Source organism: Zootoca vivipara, chromosome 11, assembly GCF_963506605.1.
Source record: "Zootoca vivipara chromosome 11, rZooViv1.1, whole genome shotgun sequence".
NCBI lineage: Eukaryota > Metazoa > Chordata > Lepidosauria > Squamata > Lacertidae > Zootoca > Zootoca vivipara.
This window is the reverse complement of record NC_083286.1, coordinates 63461690-63473349: the sequence shown is the minus strand read 5'-3', so window position 1 is coordinate 63473349 and position 11660 is coordinate 63461690.

Sequence of the window (11660 nt, the reverse complement as noted above, 5' to 3'; positions counted from 1 at the left end):
GTCCAGGAGAGGCTGTAGATCTCTGATGATGCGTTGTACTGTTTTAACTTGGGAGCTGTATGTGATGACTAGTGGTGTTCTGTTATTTTCTTTTTGGGGTCTGTCTTGCAGCAGGTTCTCTCTAGGTATCAGTCTGGCTCTGTTGATCTGCTGTTTAACTTCATCAGGTGGATATTTTAGTTCTAAAAAGGTTTGCTGTAGATCTCTTAGGTGAGATTCTCTGTCTGTAGAGTTGGAACAGATGCGGTTGTAACGTAGGGCCTGGCTGTATACGATGGATTGTTTGGTATGTTTGGGATGGTAGCTAGAAGCGTGTAGATATGTTTGTCGGTCAGTTGGTTTTCTGTATAAGGTGGTGTCTATACGTCCATCCTGTATTTTTATAGTAGTGTCCAAAAAATGTATTTCTTGCATAGATTGGTTCATTGTTAGGTTGATGGTGGGGTGAAAGTCATTGAATGTCTGGTGGAAGGTTTCCAGGGTCTGTTGTCCATGTGTCCAGATAATAAAAATATCGTCAATGTATCGCAGGTACAAGAGAGGTTTGAGTGGGTAGGAGTTTAGGAAACGTTCTAAATCTGCCATGAAGATGTTGGCATACTGTGGGGCCATGCGGGTGCCCATGGCTGTGCCGCTGATCTGGAGGAACAGGTCATCACCAAATTTGAAGTGGTTGTGGGTAAGGACAAAGTGGCAGAGTTTGGTAGCAAAGTCCGCTGTGGTTTTATCTGAAATGGTGTTCCTTATGGCTTGTAAACCATCATTGTGTGGGATGTTGGTGTATAGAGATTCCACATCCATAGTGGCTAGTATAGTATTGTTAGGAAGATTGTTCAAAGATTGTATTTTCCTCAGAAAATCTGTGGTGTCACGTACGTAGCTGGGAGCACTGATAGCATATGGTTTCAGAACAGAGTCCATATAGCCGGAAACACCCACTGTAATGGTGCCAATACCTGAGATGATGGGGCGTCCTGGATTTCCTGGTTTGTGTATTTTGGGTAGAAGATAGAAAGTTCCTGGTCGAGGTTCCGCTGGTGTGTTTGTGAGGATCTGTTCTTGGATGTGTAGGGGTAGCTCCGTATTGGAAAGTTGTCTGTGGGCCTCCTGGATGTAATCAGTTTTGTTCATGATGACGACAGCTCCACCCTTGTCTGCCTCTTTAATTATAATATCTGGGTTGTTCCTGAGATTTTCTATGGCTCTCCTTTCAGCATGGTTTAGATTTTGTTGTAAGCGATGCTGTTTTCTGGTCACATCCGTTTGGATTCTGTGGCGGAAGCATTCGATGTACAGATCTAGTGTGGTATTGCGTCCATCAGGAGGGGTCCATGTGGAGTCCCTTTTTGTGTAACTTCTTTTCGGTGGTAGTTGGTGGTCAATGTTCTGTTCATTGATGCGTTTGGAGGGTGATGGTTGTTCCCCAGTAAGTTGAGAGGTGTTGTGTTGTGGGGATGTAGTTTGTTCTACTTTGTCTTGTTCTTGGGTGTGATGAAAATACTCCTTCAGGCGTAAGCGGGGGGAAAATGCTTCCAGGTCCCCGCAGAACTGAATCATGTGTTGGGATTTGGCAGGGCAGAATGATAGCCCCCGTGAAAGGACGGATTCCTCAGCTGGGCTGAGTGTTTGCTGTGAAAGATTGACAATGTTGTTGATCTTGTTTTGATTGGTGGCCTGTAGGTTGGAAAGGTTGCAGAGTTTTTTATTTTTCCGGTTCTTCAGTAACTCCAGTTGAGAGTGGTAAATGGTTTGTTTTTCCTTGTGGAACTTCTGCCAGGCTGGGTGATTCCTGATGGAGTTGTCCAGTGCAGAGAGTTCCTCCTTTATTAACTTCTGTTTGGAATACAGAACGCCGATAAGATGTTTCAGCAGTTTCTTAGATAAAGTATGGCATAGTTTTCTAGCATATTCTGTGGGATAAGTTGATTGAAGAGGGTTCTTAATTCTAAGACCCTTAGGTACAATGTCCAGGTTTTTGCATTTAGACAGAAAGAGGATGTCAGTTTGTACCTGTGTACAAACAGGTACCTGTGTACAAACAGGTACTGGAGCTGAGTTACAGTCAGCTCCAGGTCTTGTTTTTGCTGACTGTATAGAGCTTCTTCTCCATCTTTGGCTGCAGAGAATATAATCAATCTGATTTCGATGCTGCCCATTTGGTGATATCCATGTGTAGAGTCGTCTCTTGTGTTGTTGGAAGAGAGTGTTTGTGATGACCAGCTTGTTCTCTTGACAGAACTCTATTAGCCTTTGCCCTGCTTCATTTTGAACTCCAAGGCCAAACTTGCCAGTTGTTCCTTTTATCTCTTGATTCCCTACTTTAGCATTCCAGTCCCCTGTAATGAGAAGAACATCCTTCTTTGGTGTCATTTCTAGAAGGTGTTTTAGGTCTTCATAGAATTGGTCAATTTCACTTTCTTCAGCTCCGGTAGTTGGTGCATAAACTTGGATTACTGTGATGTTAAAAGGTCTGCCTTGGATTCGTATCGAGGTCATTCTGTCATTTTTGAGATTGCATCCCATTACAGCTTTTGCCACTCTTTTGTTGACTATGAGGGCCACTCCATTTCTACTACAGGATTCTTGCCCACAGTAGTAGATATGATAGTCACCCGAACTGAATTCGCCCATTCCTGTCCATTTTAGTTCACTGATGCCCAGGATGTCGATATTTATTCTTGTCATCTCATTTTTGACCACATCCAGCTTACCTCCATTCATGGTTCTTACATTCCAGGTTCCTATGCAATACTTTTCTTTACAGCATTGGACTTTCCTTTCGCTTCCAGGCATATCCGCAACTGAGCGTCCTTTCTGCTTTAGCCCAGCCACTTCATCAGCTCTGAATCTACTTGTACTTGTCCTCCGCTCTTCCTCAGTAGCATGTTGGACGCCTTCCGACCTGCGGGGCTCATCTTCCACCATCATAACTTTTATATGCCTGTTGTCTTTGTCCATGGAGTTTTCTTGGCAGGGATACTGGAGTGGCTTGCCAGTTCCTTCTCCAGGTGGATCACGTTTAGTCAAAACTCTCCACTATGACCTGTCCATCTTGGGTGGCCCTGCATGGCATAGCTCATAGCTTCTCTGAGTTATTCAAGCCCCTTCGCCACGACAAGGCATTGATCCATGAAGGGGCAAAGGATTTTATCTCTGTATTATTATTGTCTGTATTTGCATTAGGGTAAAGTAACTGCCTTTTGGTTCCAGAGGGTACAGCTACTATTGGTTCATTTAAGCTGCTGTATTTGGATCCTCTGTCTTCTTGGTTTCCTCCAAAAGGCAGCACTGGGATTGCCTGATATTGTTCCCTCCAAAATCTATCCCTTTCTAGCTAGTTCCCTGTCCCTATAAATGTAGCCTTCCTGCCCTCAGAGTCAGTCCTGTTCACTTTAATAAAGAAGTGTTACTAGAGAACTGTCTCCAGCATGTTATGTCAAGAGAGCTGAAATCACAAACCCCACGTCACAACACATGCAATCTGAGGAAATTCAAAATCTTTGCTGTCTATGCAGCAGTCTTGGTGTGTTTTTGCCCTTTAGATTTAGAGGAAAGTCCTTCTGGAAATTGGTTGGCTTTTTTCAGACCATTTGTTATGAACCGGTATCTCGGCTGTCGCTGTCTTAGGATTTCCTTGTACTTAGTCATTGAGACCCATCAACCGAGAGACTGCTTTCATAGCTTTTCTGCAGGATAGCGTCTTTCATTTTCTTAGAAGTAAATGTGACCAAGCAGTCGTCGTCTTCTTCTTTTTAATTATTTTTATTTTGCAATAAAGTAGAGACAAACCAAAACAATAGATAAAGGGGGGGATATTAGCAGACATACATGAAGAAGAAGAAAATCAATAGAGAAATACATATATACAGCTTATATTTTTACCGTTTGTCAACCTAGAATCATAGAATCATAGAGTTGGAAGAGACCCCAAGGGCCATCCAGTCCAACCCGCTGCCAAGCAGGAAACACCATCAAAGCATTCTTGACAGATGGCTGTCAAGCCTCTGCTTAAAGAGCTTTCCTACCTTTACCTCTGTCCCTTTTGCCTTATGCTCTCCCTATAATTATTATGTTTACCCAGCAGCCTTCAGCCTGACCTCTTTCTCGTGATCGTTTAGTTCGAATTCTGTAACAACTCTCTATTTTTTATTAAAGATTTTCTTGATTTATGAAGATATATGCAATGTAAATCAAGAAAATCTTTAATTAAAAACCCCCCAAAGAAATAAGAATAAAAAATAGAGAGTTGTTACAGAATTCTCTCTTGATTCCATCAAAAATGCCTGACTCTCCCCCATCCAGTCTGCCAATGTCTTGGTTATGTATGTTGTCAAATCCTGTTCTCCCTCCTTTTCTGGCAAATCTCTTATTCTAAGGACATTGGATTTTTGTCTCATATCAAGCAGAGCAAGCTCCAATTCAAATGGATCTTGCCTGCCTGATAGACCTCTTGTTGTGTATTGAGTCAAAGGATTTTATATCTGCACTTATGTGCTTTAGGGTAAGGTAACTGCCTTTTGGTTCCAGAAGGTACAGCTACTATTGGTTCATTTAAGCTGCTGTATTTGGATCCTCTGTCTTCTTGGTTTCCTCCAAAAGGCAGCACTGGGATTGCCTGATATTGTTCCCTCCAAAATCTATCCCTTTCTAGCTAGTTCCCTGTCCCTATAAATGTAGCCTTCCTGTCCTCAGAGTCAGTCCTGTTTTGCCCTAAATAAAGAACTGTTCTCTTGAAGATGTGTATCTGGACTTCTTAAGCCACGACACAACACCTCTCACTTAGAATCTTAGAATCATAGAGTTGGAAGAGACCCCAAGGGCCATCCAGTCCAACCCCCTGTCAAGCAGGAAACACCATCAAAGCATTCTTGACATATGGCTGTCCACCACACTCTTTGGTAGCAAATTCCACTGCCGAACAGCTCTCACTGTCAGGAAGTTCTTCCTAATGTTTAGGTGGAATCTTTTTTCTTGTAGTTTGAATCCATTGCTCTGTGTCCGCTTCTCTGGAACAGCAGAAAACAACCTTTCTCCCTCCTCTATATGACATCCTTTGATATATTTGAACATGGCTTTCATACCACCCTTTAACCTTCTCTTCTCCAGGCTAAACATACACAGCTCCCTAAGCTGTTCCTCATAAGGCATCGTTTCCAGGCCTTTGACCATTTTGGTTGCCCTCTTCTGGACACGTTCTAGCTTGTCAGTATCCTTCTTGAACTGTGGTGCCCAGAACTGGACACAGTACCCCAGGTGAGGTCTGACCAGAGCAGAATACAGTGGTACTATTACTTCCCTTGATCTAGATGCTATACTCCTATTGATGCAGCCCAGAATTGCATTGGCTTTTTTAGCTGCTGCATCACACTGCTGACTCATGTCAAGTTTGTGGTCAACCAAAACTCCTAGATCCTTTTCACTTGTACTGCTCTCAAGCCAGGTGTCTCCCATCCTGTATTTGTGCCTTTCATTTTTTTTGCCCAAGTGTAGTACTTTACATTTCTCCTTGTTAAAATTCATCTTGTTTGCTTTGGCCCAGTTGTCTAATCTGTTAAGGTCATTCTGAAGTGTGATCCTGTCCTCTGGGGTGTTAGCCACCCCTCCCAATTTGGTGTCATCTGCAAACTTGCTCAGGATGCCCTCGAGTCCATCATCCAAATCATTGATAAAGATGTTGAACAAGACTGGGCCCAAGACAGAACCCTGTGGCACCCCACTAGTCACTACTCTCCAGGATGAGGAGGAGCCATTGATGAGCACCCTTTGGGTTCGGTCAGTCAGCCAGTTACAAATCCACTGAATGGTAGCATTGTCTAGCCCGCATTTTACCAGCTTCTTTACAAGAATATCATGGGGCACCTTGTCAAAGGCCTTGCTGAAATCAAGATAGGCTACATCCACAGCGTTCCCTTCATCTACCAGGCTTGTAATTCTGTCAAAAAATGAGATCAGCCTCGATAACATCCTGTTCTTCCTGTAAACTCTGGGTTACCTTTTCTGATTTTTCAGCTCTTGATTCCAACTTTTTGACTGATATTTCCATGGTTTCCAGCTTATCTGTGACAGTTTTTGTGTTTTTTTCTAAGTCCTCCCCTATCTCTTGCTTAAAACTGTCCAGTTGTAATTGCATCTGGGCTAACATTTCCTTCTGAAAGTTCCCCATTATAGATGACACAATATCATTGTATTTTCTGTCTGTCCCTCCTCTCGCCTCGCTGTAAAGCAAGCAGACCTTGAGGACAGCCTCAAGAAGGAAGGAAGGAAGGAAGGAAGGAAGGAAGGAAGGAAGGAAGGAAGGAAGGAAGGAAGAGAAGGGGTGAAAGAGAGAGAGAGGAAGAGAGAGAGGGGGGAGGGAGGGAGGGAGGGGGGGAGGGAGGTAAGGAAGGATTTGAGGGTTGCTAAAACAGCTTCTTCACAGAACATAGGGAATAGGAAAGTTAACATGTGGTTACTTTTAGCGCAGAAACCAATGGGACATTCAGGTGCTTAACTTGGCTGAATCTCGCCCATATTAATAAGAGAACAAAGGATGCTGATGCTCTGGGGGGGGGGGTTTCATTGGTATTCCCAGTTGTTAAGTAGCAATGGGCAGACAGCCTACAAATGACAATCTGCTCTGAAAATAATCTGAGGTTAAAGTCGGCTTGGGGGGGGGGGAATAAAAGTGGGAAAATGACAGGAATATGTTGGATGTTGTTGGGGCCAGTAATGGTGTTCTCTGGGTGTATGTGGCAGCAAAGTTGGCATCTGGGTTTATTGCAGACTCTGGGTGAGGAGTTCTTTAAGATTGGGTGGCTGTCTGTAGGCAATGAAAGGTCTTCCTTCCAGAGCTTGAGAAAGAGAACTGTCATTGTCTAGGAGAGGTTGTAGATCTCTGAGGATGAGCTGTCCTGTTTTCGCTTGGGAGCTGTATGGGATGACTAGTGCTGTTCTGTTATTTTCTTTCTGGGGTCTGTCTTGCAGCACGTTCTCTCTGGGTATCAGTCTGGCTCTGTTGATCTGTTGTTTAACTTCACCAGGAGGATATTTTCAGGGCCGTCTCAAGCAGGTCGGGCGCCCTGGCACCCCACGCCACCGAGACTAACCCTAGAGCCGGGCCTGGATATTTGAGTTCTAAAAAGGTTTGCTGTAGATCTCATAGGAGAGAGTCTCTGTCTGTAGAGTTGGAACAGATGCGGCTGTAACGTAGGGCCTGTTTGGTATTGTTTGGGATGTTTGGGATGGTAGCTAGAAGCATGTAGGTATGCTATATTCCTGCGTAGAAGACTACTTTGTAACCCAGGAAAATCTTCTCAAAAGTCAGGGTCTTCTTATACACCCAGTCGTCTTATACGCCGGAATATACGGTATGTTTGTCAGTCCTTACTGGCCTCAACAACACCAAACATACCATCTCAGGACTATTTAATTGCTCATCTTCTCACATTGTGTAAGCCATCAAATGCCAACAGTATATTGTAAACCGCCCTGTGATCTTTGGTTGAAGGGCAGAACAGAAATTTAATAAACAATAATAAAAACAATAGCCAGAATGCCTCGGTCCTGTTGGTTCATGGCAGGAAACAAAGTGCTTTAAAGGAATGGTGTGTCTCCCAGTCCAGAGGCTTTCTTGAATCTTGTTTGGAGTGTTACTTTAAAAAGAAAGAAAGAAAGAATTGATTGATTGCAATGGATTTTACTCCAAATGATTTTTGCAAGAAGTCTATTTCTAGCCGTGCATGGGGTTTTTTGAGAGAAGACAATAAATGGCAACTGTTCTCTAGACCAGAAACATAACACTTTTCTTTCTTTCCTTCCCGGCTGCCTTGTTCCAGGTTGCACCTGTCTCCAGCCTGAGAGCCCCTGTACCACCTGCCCAGCCAAAGCCATCCAAGGCTGGGTATAATAGGGTAAGTCCTGAGTCTGGTGGATGACACTTAGCATACTGTTGTGTATTGAGTCAAAGGATTTTATCTCTGTATTATTATTATTGTCTGTATTTGCATTAGGATAAAGTAACTGCCTTTTGGTTCCAGAGGGTACAGCTACTATTGGTTCATTGAAGCTGCTGTATTTGGATCCTCTGTCTTCTTGGTTTCCTCCAAAAGGCAGCACTGGGATTGCCTGATATTGTTCCCTCCAAAATCTATCCCTTTCTAGCTAGTTCCCTGTCCCTATAAATGTAGCCTTCCTGCCCTCAGAGTCAGTCCTGTTTTGCCCTAAATAAAGAAGTGTTACTAGAGAACTGTCTCCAGCATGTTATGTCAAGAGAGCTGAAATCACAAACCCCACGTCACAACACATACAATCTGAGGAAATTCAAAATCTTTGCTGTCTATGCGACGGTCTTGGTGTGTTTTTGCCCTTTAGATTTAGAGGAAAGTCCTTCTGGAAATTGGTTGGCTTTTTTCAGACCATTTGTTATGAACCGGTATCTCGGCTGTCGCTGTCTTAGGATTTCCTTGTACTTAGTCATTGAGACCCATCAACCGAGAGACTGCTTTCATAGCTTTTCTGCAGGATAGCGTCTTTCATTTTCTTAGAAGTAAATGTGACCAAGCAGTCGTCGTCTTCTTCTTTTTAATTATTTTTATTTTGCAATAATGTAGAGACAAACCAAAACAATAGATAAAGGGGGGGGGGGAGAAAATTAGCAGACGTACATAAAGAAAAAACAAAATCAATAGAGAAATACATATATACAGCTTATATTTCTCCGTTTGTCAGCCTAGACTGATGCTCTGCCAAGCCTGTGACTTTCTTCCTACTCTACATTGGTTTTTGTTTCACTTTCCTATCTTTACCTCTGTCCCTTTTGCCTTATGCTCTCCCTATAATTATTATGGTCAGAGATTTTTTATGTTGATGATTGCCGGCATTATGCAAAACCTGTTTACCCAGCAGCCTTCAGCCTGACCTCTTTCTCGTGATCTTTTAGATCGAATTCTGTAACAACTCTCTATTTTTTTATTAAAGATTTTCTTGATTTATGAAGATATATGCAATGTAAATCAAGAAAATCTTTAATTAAAAACCCCCCAAAGAAATAAGAATAAAAAATAGAGAGTTGTTACAGAATTCTCTCTTGATTCCATCAAAAATGCCTGACTCTCCCCCATCCAGTCTGCCAATGTCTTGGTTATGTATGTTGTCAAATAGCAAATAAAATACAAATAACAAATAAAATAAGATGATTTTACCAGCTTCTTTACAAGAATATCATGGGGCACCTTGTCAAAGGCCTTGCTGAAATCAAGATAGGCTACATCCACAGCGTTCCCTTCATCTACCAGGCTTGTAATTCTGTCAAAAAATGAGATCAGCCTCGATAACATCCTGTTCATCCTGTAAACTCTGGGTTACCTTTTCTGATTTTTCAGCTCTTGATTCCAACTTTTTGACTGATATTTCCGTGGTTTCCAGCTTATCTGTGACAGTTTTTGTGTTTTTTTCTAAGTCCTCCCCTATCTCTTGCTTAAAACTGTCCAGTTGTAATTGCATCTGGGCTAATATTTCCTTCTGAAAGTTCCCCATTATAGATGATACCTCTAAAGCAACATCATCGTATTTTTCGCCCCATAAGACGCACCTAGTTTTTAGAGGAGGAAAACAAGAAAAAAACAGTCTTTTCCCTTTGCTTTCTTTACAGTGAGCTGGAAGGGGGGGTGGAAGGGGTTCCTGTCCGTCTCTCCTCTCGCCTCGCTGTAAAGCAAGCAGACCTTGAGGACAGCTTCAAGAAGGAAGGAAGGAAGGAAGGAAGGAAGGAAGGAAGGAAGGAAGGAAGGAAGGAAGGAAGGAAGGAAGAGAAGGGGTGAAAGAGAGAGAGAGGGAGAGAGAGGGAGGGAGGGAGGTAAGGAAGGATTTGAGGGTTGCTAAAACAGCTTCTTCACAGAACATAGGGAATAGGAAAGTTAACATGTGGTTACTTTTAGCGCAGAAACCAATGGGACATTCAGGTGCTTAACTTGGCTGAATCTCGCCCATATTAATAAGAGAACAAAGGATGCTCTTGGGAGGTTTTCATTGGTATTCCCAGTTGTTAAGTAGCAATGGGCAGACAGCCTACAAATGACAATCTGCTCTGAAAATAATATGAGGTTAAAGTCGGCTTTGGGGGGGGGGAATTTTTTTTGAATTTTTTTTGATAGAAGACAAGGGGCAAATAAATGGCCCTTTAAATGAATGGTGTGTCTCCCAGTCCAGAGGCTTTCTTGAATCTTGTTTGGAGTGTTACTTTAAAAAAAGAAAGAAAGAATTGATTGATTGCAATGGATTTTACTCCAAATGATTTTTGCAAGAAGTCTATTTCTAGGCGTGCAGGGGGTTTTTGGAGAGAAGACAAGGGGCAAATCAATGGCAACTGTTCTCTAGACCAGAAACATGACACTTTTCTTTCTTTCCTTCCCGGCTGCCTTGTCCCAGGTTGCACCTGTCTCCAAGACAACTGCCAAGCCTGGACTTGACAAGGTAAGTCCTGAGTATTGTCGGTGACACTGGGGGGGGGGGGAGTTTGACTTTCTTACCACAGGCCTTGTACATAGCAGGGAGACACTGAATGAAACATTCAGAGGCAAAGCTCCCTCAGAACTCCCAAGCCAACCAGACTGCAGGCTTTCCTCTTTTTTAAAAATTTTTTTAAAAAATTGGTTTTCCATTTGCAACCGTTTTATAACATATATCACAACCCTTTTAATAAAATCTGTTGCTCTGCCGAGCTCTCTGCCTGCAACTTGGCTTCTCGCAACGAGGGAACCTCCCGAAGGCCCTCGGAGTTGGACCTCAGTGTCCGGGCAGAACGATGGGGGTGGAGACGCTCCTTCAGGTATACCGGACCGAGGCCGTTTAGGGCTTTAAAGGTCAGCACCAACACTTTTAATTGTGCTCGGAAACGTACTGGGAGCCAATGTAGGTCTTTCAAGACCGGTGTTATGTGCTCTCGGCGGCCACTTCTAGTCACCAGTCTAGCTGCCGCATTCTGGATTAGTTGTAGTTTCCAGGTCACCTTCAAAGGGAGCCCCACATAGAGTGCATTGCAGTAGTCCAAGCGGGAGATAACTAGAGCATGCACCACTCTGGCGAGACAGTCTGCAGGCAGGTAGAGTCTCAGCCTGCGTACCAGATGGAGCTGATAAACAGCTGCCCTGGACACAGAATTGACCTGCACCTCCATGGACAGCTGTGAGTCCAAAATGACTCCCATGCTGCGCACCTGGTCCTTCAGGGGCACAGTGACCCCATTCAGGACCAGGGAATCCCCCCCCACTCCCTGCCCCCTGTATGGTCAGGACTTCTGTATGGTCAGGATTCAACCTCAATCTGTTAGCTGCCATCCATCCTCCAACCGCCTCCAGGCACTCACACAGGACCTTCACCGCCTTCACTGGTTCTGATTTGAAAGAGAGGTAGAGCTGGGTATCATCCGCATACTGATGAACACCCAGCCCAAACCCCCTGATGATCTCTCCCAGCGGCTGCATGTAGATGTTAAAAAGCATGGGGGAGAGGACAAGTGAGATCCCAGGGGTCCGAACACTCATCCCCCACCACCACTTTCTGAACACGGCCCAGGAGGAAGGAGCGGAACCACTGTGTGACATCGTGCCCCCAGCTCCCAACCCCTCTAGATGGTCCAGAAGGATGTTATGGTCGATGGTGTCAAAAGCCACTGATAGATCCAGCAG